At 45.4% G+C, this 21,378-nt stretch overlaps 1 pseudogene; it reads right to left on the bottom strand.

The window, feature by feature from the left end:
• Positions 1-511: 511 nt before the first annotated feature.
• LOC143382722 (ornithine decarboxylase-like) lies at positions 512-21,173 on the bottom strand (annotated as a pseudogene).
• Positions 21,174-21,378: the final 205 nt, after the last annotated feature.

The raw sequence follows: 21,378 nt of genomic DNA on the forward strand, positions 1-21,378 counted from the left end.
CAGAGTCTGATGAAGTCCAGTGCTGGGTGGATTGCCATGAGCCATCCATGGGTTGCATGTGGGTCACTGAGCATCAAAGTCTAGTGGATAGAAACCTCTGATGTCTGGGAATGACCAATGGACATTTTCTCTGGTCAATTGCCCAGAGACATTGTGAATTTTTATCCTGCTCTGCCATGTCCCACGCAGCACCTGAGATGGGTGTGACCTGCCAAGATGCCAATCAACCTGCTGACTGCAAGACATCATCAGGAAGCAAGACTCTGCCCGTGAAACCTTATCCCTGCCTTTGATGTACCCTTTAAATAAACCACCAGAGCCATCTTTCCTTTGTCTAGTTCCAACTCTTGTATGGACTGGACATTTTAGGGGTTCCACTTTTGTGAATATATCTCTGACTCTTTGTGTTTTGTTCTTCACTAATTATTTTAGAGTTTAAGTTTTCCAGTGGCTTACATCCTCCTTGGCAGGAAGAAGAACCCCCAAACAAGAGGCAGGCCATTGTCCACTGTTAGTGGATCACATGGGTAATCTCTTTAAATTTAAGCTTCACATCCTTGGGTACAGGAAAGCCATGGTCAACATCAATCAGACACAGGTTGCTGAAACCAACCTCAGTTCCCAAGTCAAAGACAGAGTTGGCATCCAAGACTAGCTGCACGAACATCTGGGGATCAGTACAGACACACCTTGTGTGAAAGATAACATCAACATTTAGATATTTTGCCTGTTCCAAGGAAAGTCTGCAGATTTTGAGGGCAGCACACAGTTTAATACTGCCTTGGAGTCAGGAGTGCTGAACCGCAAAACCAACTTTGCCTTTGGATGTTCTGGTAACTTGTATCAACTTGACTTTGCTATCAAAGTCATCATCTGTTTGGGGTAAAAATGGGAGCTGATAACCCACTTGAATCAAATGTATGGAAGATGATATGCCACGAGCTTTGTAATGTTTTGAACAACCAATAAAATAAATATTAAAAAAAAAAAGTCATCATCTGGATTCCATTATTGGCAGCATACTTAATTTGAGACAGTTGCTTATAAGGATTTGCATAAGATTATCTTCTCTGCAGGCACCCGGAGAATGTGCCAATGTATCGCAGTAGCTAGCATGGTCAAATCCTGTTCCGAAGACAGTGCCCTTGAATTCAACCATAGAACTAAAAGAAAAAGATGCTCACTGCATTGACTGCATGAACGGGGGTGATGCGAGGAAGAGTTTTTAACTGCCTTAGATATTTCTTTAGAGTGTTTCTAAGGTTCTCTGGGCCCAGTGGTGCACACCTGAAATCCCAGTGACTCAGGAGGCTGAGGCAGAATCACAAATTCAAGGCCAGCCTCAGCAACTTAGCAAGGCCCTGTCTCAAATAAAAAATAAAAAGGACAGTGGCTGGGCGAGGTGGTGCTCAGCTGTAATCCCAGCAGCTCAGGAGGCTGAGGCAGGAGGATGTCTAATTCAAAGCCAGCCTCAGCAATTTAGCGAGGTCCTAAGCAACTCAGTGAGACCCTGTCTCCAAATAAAATACAAAATAGGGCTGGGGATGTGGCTCAGTGGTCAAGTGCCCTTGAATTCAACCATAGAACTAAAAGAGAAAAAGAAAAGAGTTTTTCTATCATCTGTGACAGAAAGCGTCCTTATAATCATCAGAAGAAACTTCATTTGATTTTTTGGTCTAGAATGTTCTTGGCATTAAAACCTTCATCAGCTGAACTTCATTGTTCATGGTTTCTTGATGTGCCTATGAAAAATTGGAGACCGAATTTAAAGAAATTATTTCCAGTTTCTCAAAAGGCAATTCTCCAGGAATTCCAAACCCTGTCCTCAGAGCAGCAGTGGAAACATTCTCAGTGTGCCCAGGCACCCCATGGAGGTGCTTTGAGATGGAGATGCTTTGGCTCTCCCTACCTCCTCTCCCTGCCCCACAGGACAGTAGCCTGCAGTGGCGCCCATCTGCTGATTCAGGGTGGTGGCTGGGGTGTTTGTAGGGTCTGGCCTGTGAGGTTCTCATGCTGTAATTATTAAGGAGATGCCAGGTGGCACACACCTTTAACCCCAGCTGCTGGGGAGTCTGAGGCAGGAGGACCACAAATTCAAGAGTACTCGGACTCAGGAAAAAAAAAAAAAAGCTGAGGACATACTCAGTGGTAAAGCATCCCTGGTTCACTTCCCAGTATTGCACACACAAAAAATTGTTATTAATGGACTAATAAGTTGTTAGCAGAGCTTTAAGTTTCGTTTTTTTTTTTTTTTTTTAGAGAGAGAGAGAGAGAGAGAGAGAGAGAATCTTTTTTGTAGATGGACACATCACAATGCCTTTATTTTTATGTGGTGCTGAGAATCGAACCCAGGTCCCGTCCGTGCTAGGTGAGCGCTCTACTGCTGAGCCACAATCCCAGCCTCAAGCTTTAAGTTTTTAATGAAATGTTCTCTAACTCCTGTTCCACTGATTCCCCTGTTCAAATGTCTAAAAATAAATTTGGAATTAACTTTCAAATGTAATTATGCTTCAAAATCATGTTAGTCAAATCCTAGAGTTGCCTGAAAGAAGATATGTTGTTAAAATAAATAAAACATGTATTTTCCACCTGTCCATTCAGCACTTACTCTGTGCTTGGCTCGAGGGCTGTGCTGAGTACCCACAGAGGCTCCACAGGCATTGGGGTGGCCAGAGAACATACAAGGAAGCCCAGAGTGTGGAAATGCCCAAGGGCATCCAGAAAGGCCCCTGTCTCAGCCACCACCTTCAGATGAGGTGGTTAGAAAACTGTCTGTATCAGTCAAGTTATGCTACAAAAATAGATCGATAAGATGTCTGTCTGAACTGGGATTGTGGCTCAGTGGGAGAGCACTTGCCTAGCATGCATGAGGCACTGGGTTCGATCCTCAGCACCACATAAAAATAAACAAATAAAATAAAGGTATTCTGTCCATCTACAACCACAAAAAAAAAAAAAAAAGATGTCTGTCTGTCTGATACCTTTGTTTTAAGGAACTGGCTCACATGACTGGGGGCTGGCAAGTCTGGGATCTGTAGGGCGGATTGGAGGCCTCAGAAGGGTTTGATGCTGCAGCTGGAGGCCAGAGGCCATCTGCTGGCAGAGTTCTCCTCTAGGGAGGATGACTTTTTTACCCCCAAGGCCTTCAACTGATGGTATGAGGCCTGTAGGAGATAGAAAACAATCTTTCCTCTACCCACCTTAAGTCCATTGCATGGGGGCCCTGCAAGCAGACCACAAAAGGCAGATAAGCAAGAGAAAAAAACAAATGGAAGTTTATTAGCATGTACATCTTGCTTATATGTGGGAATACTGAGAGAGGAGTAACTTGAAGGTGTTAGGCCTTGGGCTTCTGTAGCATCTTAACCAAGAACAATAAACTTGCAGAGAAGGGAAAGGGGTCTAGACTTTCAGGTGTCACAACCTGGGAAGGCAAAACATCTGGGAAAACAAGTGGGAGGTAAGTTTTGTTTATGTAGACTCTTCCTTGGTTCCATCTTGTCTCTAGTGGTAAGGTTTGGATACGGGAAGTTGAGTGATACCTTTATAAAAGGGAATTTATGTTCTGTTTTCAGCCTAATTCCATCTTAAGATCACAAAGTCATGCAAAGTTGATTTCTGTTGTATTATAAATGACTGCGATTTCTGAACTTTGTTTGGAATTCCGGCCGGTGCCTCCAACTCACCCATGCCTGGCTTTCCCTGACCGGATAACCACCCTCTCTGAAACCTCAGCGGGGCCTCGTAAATTTGAATGTTGGGATCTGAATTTACTCCCTACCTTGAAATATCATGCCATGTGGATCACTAACCTGCTATCTCTTTTGTATTATGCTTGTTAAAATCCTGTTAGCTGTAAGTTCTCAAGACACCCGCCCTTTGCAACTTTTTGTGCTATTAAAATCTCTTTCCTGAAGAGCTGGGGGACTGGTCTCTCACCTGCATTAGGAGAGACAGCCACTGATCAGCTCTCTTTGTATACATGAATACAAGCTTGCTTTAATTTAATCTAAAAATGGTCTTTTCTTTGAGTCGGGGTTCAACAGTCGATAGAGGGCCGGTGGAGAGCTCCTCTTGTGTCTACTCTTCTTTCCTTTTTGCCTTTGGCACAAAATGATTCTTGACACGAAATGTTTTTTGGAATGGCATATTCTGAACCCTTCCAGGCCCACTTGTATTATGGAGAGTCATCTTGTCCTCAATTTTTACTGGTATTATTATTATTATTATTATTATTATTTGGAAAGGGAATTGAACCCAGAAGTGCTTAACTACTGAGCCCCATCCCTAGCCCTTTTAAATTTTTATTTTGAGGTAGTGTCTGGCTAAATTACTTAGAGCCTCTATAAGTTGTTGAGGCTGGCTTTGAACTTGTGATCCTTCTGCATCAGTCTCCCAGGTTCCTGGGATTACAGGTATGCGCCACCATACCTGGCATTTAAATGTTAAACTCATCTAGAATTATCTGTAGGGTTGAGGCTGTAGCTCAGTGGTAGGCGCTTGCCTAACATGTATGAGGTACTGGGTTTGATCCTCAGCACCACATTAAAAATAATAATAATAAAATAAAATAAAGGGGCTGGGGATGTGGCTCAAGCGGTAGCACGCTCGCCTGGCATGCATACAGTCCGGGTTCGATCCTCAGCACCACATACAGTGATGTTGTATCCGCCAAAAACTAAAAAATAAATATTAAAAATTCTCTCTCTCTCTCACTCACTCTCTCTTAAAAAAAATAAAATAAAGGCATTCTGTCCATCTACAACAACAACACATTTTTTTAAATAAATAAAAATAAAAAAATACCAGAGGGGTGGGAGGGGAAGGGAGGGCTCAGAGGGTCAGCAATGATGGTGAATGTGATGGACATCATTATCCAAAGTACATGTTTGAAGACATGAATTGGTGTAAACATACTTTATATGCAAACAGAGATATGAAAAATTGTGTTCTATATGTGTAATAAGAATTGTGATGCATTCTGCTATCATGTATTTAAAAAATAAAAAGCATTTTTTAAAAATACCTGTACAGAATCATATAATGCTCAACTAAACATCTAGGCACTGTGACCCAGATAAGCTGACACTAGCAGGTGAATGTAGTGATTCTCTAGGAAGGAGGAGGGTTGGTCCTACCTTGGAGGAAAAAAGGCAGGCACTGCAGTAAAGTAGGAAAAGTGGTTTTGTTAAGGAACAGATAGATGAGGATGGTGGGAATATGAGGTTCAGAGAGTAATTCCATAAAATGCGCCCACTCTGCTGACCCCACATGCTTTCTTTTCTAAGAAGCAATTTACCTGCAGCCTTGCCTGGCCTAAGTAGACAGGCTATGTCACATTCCCCAGCAAATGACCTGTTATCTGCAGGAGAAATGCAGGCCCGTGAAACCCAGGAGGCTTTTGTGAACAGATCCTGAATCAGAGAGATGAGGACAATTCCAATAATTCCTCCTAACAATAAAATCTGTAAGAATATATGGTTAAGAACCCAATTAGAGGGGGCTAGGGTTGTGGCTCAGTGGTAGAGAGCTTGCTTAGTACATGTGAGGCACTGGGTTTGATCCTCAGCACCCTTGAAAAACAAATAAATAAAATTAAGATTTTATATATATATACATACACAGAGAGAGAGAGAGAGAGAGAGAACCCAATTAGAACTGGTGAGCATGGGCCAACATCATCTAGAGTGGCCATGGCCGTGGGGACTTGGAAGTCTGATGTCATTCTGCTGTCAGTCCAAAGTCAAGAGGTGGATCTGGGTGGGACTCTCTGGAAACTTCTTTGGGATCCCCAGTAAAACTGGAACATTGTCCCTCTCTGAGAGGATCCACTCTCACCCTGGAGAGCGTCCCCTTTCCCTTTCCCTATTCCTTCAATAAACTCACGCCTGTCTCTCTTGTTAGTGACATGTCTGAAATATCTCTGACTTGATTGCAAGATTGGATCTGAAGAGCAGGGGAGGTCTTCGCCCTGCCTCAGTTTCTCAGAAGGCAACTCTGTAACAGTCTGAAGTTTTAAAAGTGAGGAGGGAAGTTTTGAAAGTCAGGCCAGGACCACATCCTAAAGGCCCCGAGGAATAAGATAGCAGGGTTTGAGTCTATTCTAAGGGCACTGTGAAGGAAACGGCTAACGATAAGGGTTCATGTGGTATTAAACATCATGAACTTCCTCTGTAAAGATTTCCAGTTTCATGTGCCAGGTATACAATGGGATGCTAGAAGGAAAACTGTTTGCATAACTGAATAGAGAATGCAGCTCCTCTCTACAATGGAGAATGATATTAAGTACATAAAGTAGCTTTCTTTACATTTTTACACCTAAAGGATACTTTGACAACTGCTAGTACTTTAATGACCACTTTTAAATATTTTTATATTATAATAGTTCCCTCTTACCTACAGGAGATGTGCTCCAAGGGGATACCTGAATTTATGATAGTACTAATGCCACACTTTTTCCTCTATGTGCCTATGATAAAATTTAATTTATAAATGAAGCACAGCATGAGTTTAACAACAGCTAATGAAACAGAACAATCATAGCAACATGTAACACAAGTAACCTGTAGTACAAGGTGTATGTGTCTCTGTCTTTCTTGATTGCCACAAGGCGAGTAGAGCATTGCTACAGCGGAGGATATGTCTAGAGAAAGGGATGATTAAGTCTGGCATGACATTGCACGATGTCTCGACACTTCATCACACTATTCAGAACAATGCACAACTTAAAACTTATGAATTGTAGGGGTTGGGAGAGAAGCTTGGTGGTGGAGCATTTGCCTAGCATTCAAAAGGCCCTGTATCCATCCTGTCCCCACCACCTCAAAAAATAAGTAAAAAAACGTATGAAGTGTGTATTTCTAGAATTTTCTCTCTCTACATTTCGTTTTATTTTTTGGAAAAAAAAAATTGTGGTACTGGGGATTGAACTCAATGGCGCTCTACCACTGAGCTATTTCTTCATCCCATTAAAAAATTTTAAAAAATTTGAGACCCAGGCTGTCCTTCAACTTGTGATACTTCTGCCTCAGCATTCCAAGTAGTTGAGGTTATAGGCATGCACCATTGACCATGGTTTATTTCTGGAACATTCCATGAATATTTTCAGATTGAGTTTGACCACAGAAACCTCAGAAAGCAAAATCACGGATAAGAGAGACAACTATATGTATGTGTGTATATGTATATATATGTGTGTGTGTGTGTGTGTGTGTGTGTGTGTGTGTGTGTGTGTGTTGCTGTGGAGTGAACTCAGGGGTGCTCTACCACTGGTTTACATACCTAGCTCTTTTTCTTTTTTTTTTTTTTTTCAGACATGGTCTCATTAAATTGCCCAGACTGGCCTTAAACTTGGACTCTTCCTGCTCAACTTCCACAGACTCTAGGATTATAGGTGCATGCTATTACACCCAGCAATATATTTTTATATTGTATTTTATTATATATAAGTGTATGTGTGTGTGTGCGCATTTTTTTTATTTCTTCTTATTTTGGAGGGGGTGGTACTGGGGAGTAAACCAAGGGGTGCTTAACTACAGAGTCACATCCCCATCCCTTTTTATTTTGAGACAGGGTCTGGCTAAGTTACTTAGGGCCTTGCTAATTTGCTGAAGTTGGCCTCAAAATTGCAATTATTCTGCCTCAGCCTCCTGAGCTGCTGGGATCACAGGCATGCGCCATCACACCCAGTTTACATTGTACTTTAAAAAGCATTGTATTATTATAGATCCCTATTAGTTTGGGGGCTATAAAAATCACAAGGTGTTGTGTTTGTTTGTTTATTTGGTAATAGGGATTGAACTCAGGGGCACTTAACCACTGAGCCACATCCTTTTGATTCTGATTGGTTTTTTATCATAGGCACATATAGGAAAGTGTGGCATGTGTAAGCTTTGATATTATCATAAATTCAGGTATCTACTTGGAGCACATCTCCTGTTGATAATAGGGAACTACTAAAATAACTTTTTAAAAGTTACTTTATTTAGAGACAGGGTCTACTGAGTTGCTTAGGGCCTCACTAAGTTGCTGAGGTTGGTTGGCTTTGAACTCATGATCCTCCTGCCACAGCCTCTTGAGTGGCTTAGATTATAGGCATGTGCCACTGGGTCCAGCAACAAGGTATCTTTTAGAACAAGTTCTTTTTAGTATTTGGGAAGTCAATTTGTCTTTCATAATGACAATTACTGTGAAAATTTCTAGAACCTTTACCCTGTTTTTCTCTGGACTCCAGAGACTACCAGTTCATAAGCAGCCACACCTAGCACTTCAAGGCAGAGTGTACTTGGCACAGAAGGCACAGGACTTAGGATCGACAGGTCAATGCTTAAATACTTACCAGGAGTCCCCTCGAAGGACTGCAAAGTGACTGTGCAGGAGTGTTAAAGAAGCCCCAGCGTGGCTGCTGAGTCTGCTGGCCCGACCTGCTGGCCCGTCATGACGTGTCCGAGGTTTTCAGTCCTTTTCTGGGAAAAGCTTTCAGATGGGCTCCCTTTCTTTATCTGGAATCCAGAGGGTTTTCTAAGAGGTTTCTATTTCTAGCTCCTTTTACAAAGTGCATCTTGAGCGGGCTTGATCAGCAAGGAAGTACTTGAGAAAACAAAAGCAGCCCTTCTGGGAGTGGATGAGGGCACTGGGGGCACCTTTCCAGGCCCCACAGCACAGTCTTTAAGTGTAAATGCCCGGCAGGGGCAGGGGCTGGGGCAGGGGCAGGGGCTGCTCCCCGGGGCAGGGCGAGGTGGCTGCTACAGCTGGCTGGTCTGAGCCAAAGACCACCTTCCTGCAGACATCTGGCTTTATCCTTCCCTATCTTCTTTGGAAATGGAGATGGATCATTCAACTCTAGCAAAGAACCCCCACCCCCAAACCAACCCAAATCAAACCAGTACCCCTAACCTGGTGCTTCCCAGGCAGTTTTGATGGCATTTCCATTTTAGGAAGATCACATTAGGATCAATGTCACACTTTCCCTAAAAGTTGGGGCCAGTCTTCAGTCCTCCAAAGGGACATGCATAAGCACAAGACAACTGGGTCCTCAGAGGAAGGTCTAAAAAATCAGGCCCAGTTGCACCTGGGGCCTCTAAGCCTTCCACAAAAAGTTGAAATCACTCCTCAGGACTGCCCTTAATATTTAAGAATCTTTTCCCTCTATGAGTAGGCAGAAGTTAACTGTGTAGGTGGAAAATTAAGGTACATGTCAGAGTTTTGTTCAGGATATAATTGATCTTAAAAAAAAAAAGAAGAGATGAGCCCACATCCTTTTGCATGAAGGTTTTTATATCACTGTGGGCTTAATGGAAATAAATAAATGCCTTTTTCCCCCTGCTGATTAATTTTCTATGGACATTTGTTTTTGTGGATCAAGTGATGGCAAGTGAGCCAGGCCAGAGGCCCCGAGGCCGCAGGACTGGACATCAGCCCCTCCTGATCCACCCACTGGATGCACCCAGAATTAACCCGTGTTCCTGGTCCACTCCGCATCCTGGTAAAGACGTGAGCACATCAGTGTTGGAAGGTGCAGGAAGGCAGCTCAATAGTATCACAGGTTTATTTGGGACAAATCTGCGGAGGGAGCCCCAGTGGAGACTGAGACCACTGGGAGAGTTAGGAAGTGAAGAGACTTTTGTGGTTAGGCCATTGCTAGGGGTTGTCAGGGAAAGGTCACTGTGGTGTCACCTCCATTGTTTGGTCCATTGGAAAGGTCACTGTGGTGTCACCTCCATTGGTCCCTGTTTCATGTTGAACCAGGTTTTTCTCAGGATTTCAGTCCCAGATAACAGTTCCCTTTCTGTGTCATGCTGGAGTATTGTCTGAGGGTTAGGTTGGGCTGAGCGGCTGAGTCCCAGTTACCCAGCGGCGACTGCTGTTCCAAGATGAAGGATATGTTTCAGAAAGGCACCACCTGTGTCACATTCTTCCTAATAGAGAGCAGGCAAGGAGGCCAGCCAGGGCCCTGCACAGTCCACCTATATAGCAGAGGCCATGGTACTGTCAAAGAAAAACCTGCACCAGACAGGTAAAAAAGGTCAGGAAGAGTTTACTGGAAGTTATCCTCATGCGGAGGAGAGGGCAGCCCTCAGCATGAACTCTGCTGAGACTAAGGATGGGGGGCCTTTCAGCACTGGGCAAGAGGAGCCCTCGGGACCCCTGTGTTTGCTAGTTGTCAGAAGAAAGGTAGCTTCGCAGCCTCCTAGGTCGGCACTGGGAGGCGAGGGCACTGGCTCCTGAGATGAATTGCTTTTTTTTTTTTTTTTTTTCGAAACCAGCTCACGTTTAATTGTGACATTTTAAAATTGTACCAGTATTTTGACCACTAGCCTCCCAGCCCCATATTTAGTCTCTTAAAATAACAGGAAAACATCACTGATCACAAGTTTAATGGGTTTAATAAGTTTACCCCTTTAATTCCTATTTTCAGCATCCAGTGTTTCTTTGAAATACCAGTAAGACCTGGCAGTGGCCAAGAGCAAATTTCCACCTTCCAGAGCTGGAAAGTTCAGTTTCTCTGAACATTCTGTGTTACAGTAGCACTTGTCCAGGGCTGGAACCTCCCCATAGCTGGGGAACTTTAAATGTATCAGTGAAAAAGGGAAAAAGGATCACTCCTCAAACCCAGCCAATCTGGCCGTGAGGATTTCATTCTGTCATTCTGTCCCATCTCTTCAGGAAACATCTTTTTTTTCTTTTTCTTCTTTTTCTTTTACCTTTTTTTGCAGTAGAGCAAGAGAGACCAAAACCTAGCCTGAGATACAAGAAACAAGACAGTGATGGTTATAGAGGGAGTAAACAAGGAGCAACTGAGAAACTCCTTTACCTCCCACATCCAATGTATGTTCTTCACAGAAAAACAACAAAAATAACAAACCCACAAAATATAACCGCTAGAATTACAAAACCCTTTTATCCAAGGGTGCTAGGAGGCAGGAAGGAGGGAGGGTAAATGGCACAGGGAGAAAAACAAAGTATTTAAATCAGTCCAGGCACAGGGGCTGGCAAATGATAGAAAATAGCTACAGAAAAAAACTGTGGTCCCTTCAGATTCCCAGGGGTATTAAAAATCCACAGACTGCTGTCAGAAGATTCTGCCTTCCGTGTACCAGAGACAAATTCTAATTCCTCAGAGAGAAGGGAATATACAGAGGGCCCTTGGCAGAGTGGGTCCCGCCTCCCCTAGCCAGGAGAGGATAGAGAAAGGAGCTGCCACAGGCTCCTTCCAATCCACCCGATCCTTTAGATGTCAGGCCGCCACCTCCAGTTGGGCAGGAGATGGATGTGGTGAAGGGAACTTGTCTGCAGACCTTGAGCTGCTCAGCGCAGACACAGATAGCCTGTCCTGTGGAAGAGTCTGTTGCTTAAGGAGACCACCAAGGAGAACAGGCGCAACTGGAAAAGGTCTGCTGTTCCAGGGGTCTTTGCTTCGTTAGCACTGATGATGGATAAAGGAAAGAAAACAGAGCAGAGGCAGCCACTGATAATGTATGAGGACTGCATTGCTGTTAGGAAAGCCAAGGGCAAACCAAATCCAAAGTAGTAAGGCCAATTCCTTTCTATGATTGACAATCGCTGGTGCATTTCAATTCCCAGAATACTCCACCATTCCAAGCACCGCCCTGGAAAAATCTACCAAGAATACGTGACTCACTCTCTAGCTTCCGCTCTATACTCCGGACTCTCCTCTGCGCCAGGACACTACTTGCCCTTTTTCGAATTCGCTCCTCTCTCTCCTGCTGGATTTGAGCATCTAGCTTTGAGATGGTACAAATACCCCAGATGGAGTCTTTGATTCCCCTGCCAAGGTCCTGGAGAAAGGTTTTGACACTGCCAGCCGTCTCCCCACCACCTAGACTGTCAACTACACAGAAGGGAGAGAAGCACCCCAAAACCTCTCACCACGAAGGACCAGCCAGGGGCACTCCCGATCCTGGAGTCCTGTGGGCGCAGAGCTGGGTGAGGAGTCACATTTTTAAGAGAGGGTGCCAAGGTCCCAGAGAAACACCATTCTGGGTCTTAAAAACTAGAAAGAGGAGTTTGTTGGTTCGTTGTCCTGGGGATCGAACCCCGAACTTCATGCATGCTTAGGCAAGTACTCCATCACCAAGCTACTGGGTCTCCTTTGTCACCCAGTTTGGCTTCAAACTCCTGGGCTCAAGCCATCCTGGCAAAAGGCTTTTTAAACAAGATTTACATACATCTGGAAAGGACAGAGAAAAAAATTGCAACAATTGGTGAGACAGAATACATTGCTTTCACTTAAATCTAAATATGGCATATCCCCGTTTTCTAAAGAAAAATGTTCTGAGAAAATGGAGGTCCTTTCCCAGAGACAGGAGGAAGTCCAGTGAGCAGAGAGGAGATTCAGGAGGCCTTGGGAAGCACCCTATGGGACAAGCCCCTGTCTATGGGCCCAGCTGTGTCCCAGCCAGTTGAGGCTGTCTGGCTGCAGGACCCCTCTTCACCTGGATGCAAGGGAGGCCAGGAGAGCTGGCCACTATCAGAGCATGACTAGTAGAGGCTGGTGAGGGGCTGAGTCTGGAAAGCACATTCCACCTTGCCCTCAAAGCAGTTTTCAAAAGTATATTACTCAATGACTCTTGTTTGAAAAAAAAAAAAAAAAAAGGCAAGGTTGACTTTACTTAGGACCTCTGTGATGGGTGGAGGATTGCAGTGGTGGAAAGAGATTGGGCTCATCTCTGAACACAGCATGGGCGGTGGATGGATACTGACGCGGGGGAAATAGAGGTGGGAGGAATTCTGGCTCAACCAGCCTAATGGGATTCCTGCTGAAGCCAGGCGAGGGTAACCAGAGTCACCTGGGGAGGGTGACAGAGGAAGAAGAACCCTATCAGGTATTAAGGGTAAGGGTTCTTGCTAAACTGACTTAGCAGGGCTCTTGGTAAAACGGCATTTTGCCAAGAAGTGTACAGAGGGGCCTAGGAGGAGGTTCAGAAACCTGACTTAAGTTTGATGAAGCAGAATCTTTGTCCCCTCCCAGGCTCCCTCCTCTCCTTGCTCAGAGTCTAGTCTGAGAGAACAGTGCACCCCTCATGCAGGAAGTGGCCTACCACCGAAGCCTCCGGGCTTGAAATATTCATTCCCCAGCTATTTAGTGACGAAATTGATCAGGGAGGCCCAGAAACTTAAGATCACGGCGTGACAAGCACAGGAATGAATTATACATCCCCGCCTGCTGTCTTACAGAAGGGCCATCCCCATTCTAAAACAGGGCTCCACAGCATCTTGTCTTCCAGGGCAGGTGGATTCTCATTTGCATAAATCTAATCATCTATTAGATTCAGAATTACACTGCTCTTTTCTCAGAAGGGACTCTTGGGGATATCCCATATCCAGAATTAAATTAAAACGATGTATCCTGTCTCACCAGATGTTTTGATGCTAAGTGAAATTGCTAGGAAAACAGACATTTATGCAGAGTACCAGTGCATTTTAGGCTCTACTTTGCCCCAAGACAAGATATTTTTTATTCAATCAGATAAGTTTTTAGATTCCAAGGCTAATGGCAAAGTGTGTGTGTATATGTGTGTGTGTGTGTGTGTGTGTGTATGAATTATACATACATATATATATTATTTTTTTTCCTCAAACACATCCCAGTTCAGGTCTTCTTCTTTCCACCAGCTTCATTAGTGAAGTTTTAAGCAGATTTCCACGTGTTACTGGTAAGATATCTCTCATAGTGCATGCATCTAGGGTTTTAGTAGCTGTGCAATTACTTTCTACCATAAACTTACTTTCTGAATAGACTCCAGCATTTTCCTCACATTGAATCTTGTTTATGTCAAAATTTTGAATCTGGTGCTCAGAATTTGTGGTCTTGAGTTTCCAAAGTCTTTTCTTCCAAATCGTGATTTCTGCTGGGAACTTAAAAGCCCATTTTGAAACTCCATGGTGCTGCTCTGCAGGTTTGCTCTGGCTCCTTCTCTAGGGCAGGAGGCAAAACTGGATCAGCCTGGACAAAAGTAACGAATGAAAATGAAAAACACGCTGGTCAATGTCAAGTTAGACCAATCGATCTTTCTGAAATTTTGCCAATTTCAATGAAAATCTCTTCTTAATTTCAGGAATGGCTAAGGATTCAAGGAGCCAGAAGAAAGACTGAGTACACTATATGAAATATGAAAGTCCTTTAGTTCTGTAGCAAAGTGGGAGTCATGTAGCATTCATGGATATATTTATGACCATTTTAAACATCATTTAACAGTTTCAGTTTTTAATTTGGCCACAGATTCATCAATAGTCATTTTGAGAGATGTTTGAAATGTACAAGTCTAATATCATCTGGGCAGAGTAGTTTACTAAATGGAAACCATTCCATATATTTCAATTTTAATATTTATTTTAAAAATAGAAGACTATTTCATATCATTGCTCACTGTAAATACCTGTGGAGATTCTTTGTAATTTTTTTCCCTCCGGGTACTAGCTTTGAACCCAAGGGCACTCTACTACGGAGCTCCCAGGCTGGCTTTGAACTTGGGATCCTCCTGCCTCAGTCTCCCGAGTAGCTGGGATTCCAGGCCCGAGCCACTGCGCTCAGCCCTCTGTGATTTTACTTACAAGCTAATTTTCATTTTTGCCTTACCAGTCTTAAAACACCCATTGGATTTTGACAGCTTTTCACAAGCCCCAAGAGGCTCTTCCGCGCTTGGCACCGTTGGTCCCTGTGGGTCCCCAGCGAGCCTGTGCGCCTTGCCTGCACCTCACCCTGATCTTGGCATCTTCTCCTCGCAGCCTCTCCAGGCCTCTCCTCTTCCCCTGCCAAGTGACCTCGCCTTTCACTCCCGTGCACTCCCCTGATCTCCATCCTGCCTCTTGGATTCCAGGCCCCCTTACCCACCGGGAGCTCTGGCTTCCGGCCCCTCCCTGTGCTTACTTGGTGACCTGGACTTACTCTCTCACCCTCACCCAGTGACTCCGCTGTTACTTTCCTGGAGGAAAAGAGGCCACTGAAAGAAAATTCCCACCACCCCTACTGTGAGCCCATCTCCACTGGAACTGATGTCATAAGGGCCCCAGCCTTATGACGTCACTGGGCCCTTATTACGTCGTATAAGCCCTGTATCAACATACACATGGGCAGGAGCGTCATCCAGTCCGTAACAGGCCCTGGGTCCAGGTTGCTCTTCCTGGGATATCTACAAAGCCAAGCCCTCGGCCCCTGGATGGGCTTCTGCGCCACTTTTTGAGTTCATCTCTGGAGTCATCTTCACCAGGACCACGTGGATTGAGCTGGGGAAATATCTTACCTCAGAAGAATTCAGCGGCTCCTGTCGCAGGAATCCTCAGCGGATGATGGGTGGTATGACTCAAGAGGTGGAACCCATAGCAACATGACAAAAAGCCCGATCGTCTCCGAATATGACCAAGGTGGAGTCCACCGGTGAGTTTCCAAGGATGCTGAGCTCCCTCGTGAACTGCCCCACCCCAAGATGGAAGTTAGAAAATGCAGGAGAGCCATGGAGAGACGGCCTGGGGAAGCATGTGTCGGGAGACCCTTCCCCTGCCTTGTCGAGGGCACGGGTCAGGGGCACAAGGGCTGGGGACAACTCCTGCCCTGGGCCAAACCGAGGGCCAGGGGAACTGCCCTCCCAGGACTATTGTAGGTCCCAGTGTGAGCTTGTGCCTGGGCCAGGGGAGCAGGAGGCCTCCTCTCTTCCTCCTCATCCCTCTATGGACCATGGGTGCCCAGTGAGCAGAGAAGAAGCCAGGAAATAGAGAAGGACCACAGTGGCCCTTCAGAGGTCCCTGGAAGGTGGAGTACGACAAATTGCACCTATTTTAAGTGTGCAGTTAAGTTTGATAAATAACGTACACTCCCGGGGTCGCCACAGTGGGGGTGCAGAGTGCTTCCACCACTGCCGAAGGCTCTCCGGCCTCTGCTGTCACACACATGCCTGCAAGTTTACCTACAGTGTGCAAGTCAGAGCCACTGCCTCACTTAGCTTTCCGTGTGCTTGCTGTGTGTGTGTGTGTGTGTGTGTGTGTGTGTGTGTGTGTGAGTGTGTGTGAATGCTTTACTGGGGACTGACACCAAGCCCTTGTGCATGCTAGGCCAGTGCTCTACCTCTGAGCCATAACCCCAGTCCTTCATGTGCTCACTTTGTTTTACTTGATCCAAGGTTTAAAAAGTTGGGGGTGGGGTTGCAGCATTGAACAAGACTGGATTCCCAAGCCAGAGTCATCTGGGAGGAGGAGGAGGAGGTGGTTTGTAAAGGAATAATCCATATGCCTCAGAAAGGTCCCTATAAAATCTCAGCTGGGCAAGAAAGTGTGAGATAACATGACAGCATCACTTCTTTTTGGTACCAAGGATTGAACTCAGGGGCACTCAACCACTGAGCCACACCCCCAGTCCACAGTCTAGAGACAGTGTTTCACTGAGCTGCTAAGCTCCTTGCTTTTGCTGAGGCTGGCTTTGAACTCGTGATCCTCCTGCCTCAGCCTTCCAAGCCGCTGGGATCACAGGCCTGTGCCACCCCACCTGGCTACTTTTTGTTCTTTGTTGGAGATTAAACGCAGGGCATTGAGCTTCCTGGTCAAACGTTCTACTACTGAGCTACATCCCCAGCCCTGAGAGCTGCTGTTTTTAAGAACTTGAAAGCTAATTTGGCTTCCACAGTGGAGATTAATGACTTATTTACTTAATCCACAGAATAATAAATAATCATGGTGAATCTACTTTGTGCCAGGTGCTGTTTAAACATCAGTGAGAGGGGGTAAGTGTAAGCCTGGCACCTGCCTTCATAAGCTCCTAGTCTGTGGAGGCTGTTGATTATTATAGGGTATTGATGCAAATTCATAGATATCCATCAGCTTTCCCCCATATTTAGTGACGTAAAACCACGACCATTTTATTATTGCACATGATTCTGTGTGTGACTGGGCTGGCTTTCCATGCAGGGACAGCTTGGGTCATCTCTGCTCGGCTTCTTCTCTGATCTGGGTAAGTTGGGCATAGACTGGCTGCTGGTTGGTGGAGCGTGGCCTCAGGCATCCCTCCTTTTCCCCACCAGAGAGCCTTAGCTTTCTGAGCATGACCCCCGAGAATCTAGGCTGGTTCTAACTTGGTGTCTTTGGATTCCAGTTACAGCAAGAGAATGGGCCCCAATGTACAAGCACCCTTAAGTCTCTTCTTGATTTACATGTGCTAATGACCCATCTGCAAAAGCAAATCTCATGGTCCACTCTCCTCTTAGACTTCCCCTCTTCGTGGGGTGAGCTACAAGGCCACATCACAGGGAGCTCTTGCTTACTCTGGATCATAGAGTGTGAGAAGTAGTTTTCTGGTTGAAGACCAGTGGGCCTTAAGGAAGAGCATTCAAGGAAGAGAGACCAATATGTGCAAAGGCCCTGAGGCATTAGAGAACATGTAACATTCAGGAAGCTAGAGCAGCCCAGAGCTGGGGAACCAGATGGATCGCTAGGGCCTTCTAGTCTAGCTAAGGATTCTCTCTCTCAACCTCAGAAGGTTGGAGGCTGGTGATGGGCAGATTTCAGCTTGGTTCTCCAATTGCTCCTCTGGCAGTTGCACCTGATTTTATTACCAGTTTTCATCCAAATCCACTGGGGAATGGGACAATTTCGCTTTTGTTTATTGACCAGGAATCACTTAATCCTGAAAGTCTCGTGAGAAGACAGGGTGAGGGGCTGAATCGAGCACATGCACCACAATGGCCAAGGAAAGGCAAAGAGGACCTGCACATTCTTCTTGACTTAACCTTCTGAACATCTCTGGGCCCAGCTTTCATTCTCCTTCACCCACCATGGTCCAAACCCTCCTCTACCTGGACCGCCTCCATATTTACTGTGGTTTGAAGTGTCCCCCTAACGCTCCTGTGTTGACGCAGGAATATTCAGAGGTGAAGTGATTGGACTGCGACAGCAGTTACCTTCACCAGTCCATCCTGCTTTGAATGATCTAACCATGGTAACTGTACGTGGCGGGGGAGTCGGCCACCTTGGACTGAACCTCTGAAACCATGAGCCCCAAATGAACTTTGGCTCTCCTGAGTTGTTCTTGTTGGGAAGTTTGGTCAGGATGAGGCAAAGCTGACTAAAATGATGTTTTTCTCACTGCTTTCCCTGTGCATTTGCATTTGTGCACTGCTCAGACGTAATCTAGCCTCCAACTTGCAATCAGGACAATCACAAGCACTGGAATCTTCCGTTGCATGTGTAATTGCATACACATGCAAGGGCACACATATTTATGCTGTATCAAGGTTACGATCATCTTGTCAGGTCAATCTGAAAATGTCACTACTATTTGGAGATCTTTGTTTTTCTTTATTCTCTCCAGCTTCTGCATAATATGTGAAACTTTTTTTGGGGAAAAAAAAGAGTATTGATCAGAAAGGGGGCAGTTTTAAAAAATGGGCACAAATTCCTTGCAGCCCCTCCCAGCAGGTATTGTGGTCTATGTCCCCTCTCTTTAGATTGAGTTGGGTTTGTGTCTGCTCAGGTCAACAGAATATGATGGTAGTGATACTATGTGACTTCTGATCCTGAGCCATAGATGGCCAATAGCTTCTTCTTTGTCCATAAGACTCACTCTGGGCACTGGTCCTCTGTATAAGAAGCCACATCCACCAGAAGCCTCCATGCTGGGAGGAAGCTCAGGCTTCACAGGCACACTAGTCAGCTTTCTGTTGCTGGAACAAAATACCTGAGATAATCCACTTAAAAGGAGGAAAGGATCTGGGGGTTCCGGGCATGCCTGGAATCCAACAACTCAGGAGAACATATAGCTCAGTAGTACAGCACTTTCCCAGCATGTGGCAGGCCAAGGGTTCAATTCGCAGCACTTCAAAATTTTAAATCAAAACTTAAAAAAAAAAAAAGGAGGAAAACTTTATTTCAGATCATAGTTTCAAAGGTTTAAGTTCCTAGACATTTGGCTGGGTTGCTTTTGGGCCTGTGGAGAAGCAGAACATTATGGAAAACAGGGTGTGGTAGAGCAAAGCTTCTTATCTAAGGCAGCTGGGTAGCAAAGAGAGAGCGCCGGGCTGGGAGTCCCGAGATCCCTTTCAAGGCCACACCCCAGTGACCTAAGTTCCTCCTGTGAGACCACACCTCCCTAGGTTTAACCACTTCCCATAACCTCACAACCTGGTGACCAAACCTTTAGCACACGGGTCTTTGGGGACCAGCGAAGCCACACATCAGAGCTCTAGTCCCAGAGCCCAGCCACCAGATGTGGGAGCGAAGAAGCCTCTGGATGATTGTGACCCCAGACCTCATGGAGCAGAGGAAGCGCCTCCCAGAGCCCATCCAAGTTCTCAACCTCAGAATTCAACTAGCCTCCTAAAGCAGACCTTGTCTTATGCCCTGGTTCTCAAGGGTCTTATTTTGCAAGAATCCATGATTGGGGTGAAGATGAAAATAGGGGAGGTGCTGGGGTGGCTTGCACAGAGGATGGCAGGATGTTTCATACCTTGTTTCTTGTTAGTTACAATGGCTTCCTTAGAATGTCAAGGCCGACGTAGGGGAGTCGGGAGCTCCTTTTAGATATATGGCAGGAAATAGCAGATGATCAGAGCATTAATTGAGATTATGAATGGACCGACTCACCAGGGCTGGTGATGAGGAGTTGGTTATGGAGAAGAGGCTGGGGGGGACCATCCCTGAGCAGCTGGAGTGCCGCAGTCTGGCTGGGCACAAATCACGAGCCACTGAAGCAGGAACAAACTTTATTTTTTAATTCCACCAAAACACTTCACACATGCCCCCGGGGAATTCTCCGGAATGCCACGGGGCTCCTCCAGGAACCAGCCACCGGAAATATCTCCTCCGGAAATCCCTCCTCCTGCACTTCCCCAACCAATGGGAACTCTCCGGGAATCCCCGGGAATCCCCACGAGAACTCCAAAGTAGCGGCCGAGGCAGATAGTAATGCCTCGCCTGTCAACCAATACTGTTGGGAAAATGCCAGGGGCCATTCCGACTCAGCTGTGGCTCTCAATTGCCATTAACAATTGTCCCACAAAACATTGGGGGTGGAATTCAAGTCTGCCTTCATGAGTGCAAGAGTACTGTGTATCTACATCATGATGTTCTTTGAGTTTAGGACAAATATATTAGTCTGTTTTCTGTTAATATAACCAAGTACCCGGTCTTCTTCTTCTTCTTCTTCTTATTATTATTATTATTATTAACTTATTTATTTATTTATTGGTACCAAGGATTGAACCCAGGGGTGCTTAACCACTGAGCCACATCCCCAATCCTTTTTATATTTTATTTAGGGACAGGGTTTCACTAGATTGCTTAGGGACTCACCAAGTTGCTGAGGCTGACTTTGACCTTGTGATCCTCCTGCCTCAGCCTCCCTAGCTGCTGAGATCACAGGCCTGGGCCACCATGCTGGGCATTCTCGTTCTTTTATAACAACCTCTCAAGAGAGCTAAACCAGGGTCTCGCAACAATGACATTGGTTCCTTCTGAGCGCAGAGCCTACTAAGACCTGATAACCTAGGCCCCACCTCTTAAAGGTCCCGCCATCCCTTAACATTGCCACGATGGGGACAATTCTCTATCACATGAACCCCTGGGGGACAAGCCACATCCAAACCATAGTCATAAAGGAGAACCTTATGAAAACTTGTAGAACTTAGTTATCTTTCTGGATCACTTCACCTTTATTTTTCTTTCCTCAGGAAAGAAGACAAATTCCAAAGGATAGTCGCTGACTTGAATGATTTTTCTCATTGGAAATTCAGTGTTGAGTTTCCAGGGGAGACAGGCCGTGCCTGGGAGGGCTGCTGCTCTCATTAGGAGGCCTGCGGAGGGGATCACCCACCACGCTCTGCGTTGCTCTTGACGGTGGCTTCATTACCTGCTCCCTCCTCGGCAGGTTCCCTAATTATACAAATGGCTCAGCCCTTCCAGGGCTTCATTATTCATCCGTTACTCACGGAGAGCACCTGAGGCCCGTTCTGCTGCCGAGATGGCTTCCTCAATTCGGAAAGATGAAAAGGGAAGATGGCCTTTTGGGTTTGCTTCTCCTGCTTGCACACCGGGCTTCTTCCTGTCTCCAGCAGCAAAACCCTGCAGACGGAGTGATGCCTTATTTCTTGGCTGTGCTTGCTTGCAACTGTTGCCATAAGCAGCCTTCCGCTTAGACTATTTCGTTTTCTGTCATTTAGTCTCTCTCCCATCGTGGTGTCTCAGCACTATTAGATATTCTATAATCAAACCTTTAGTGCAACCATTCCAGAATCTCAGCTTCCAATTATAAACATTGCTGATGCACAACTTTAAAACGAGTGGAAGAGTGCTTCTTGCTCTGTCTTTGGTGATATGTGTAGAAGGCAAATAATTCAGCCGTGTGAAATGAAAGCAAAAAAACATTTTTGTCAAACA

Source organism: Callospermophilus lateralis, chromosome 17 (genome assembly GCF_048772815.1).
Source record: "Callospermophilus lateralis isolate mCalLat2 chromosome 17, mCalLat2.hap1, whole genome shotgun sequence".
Lineage (NCBI taxonomy): Eukaryota > Metazoa > Chordata > Mammalia > Rodentia > Sciuridae > Callospermophilus > Callospermophilus lateralis.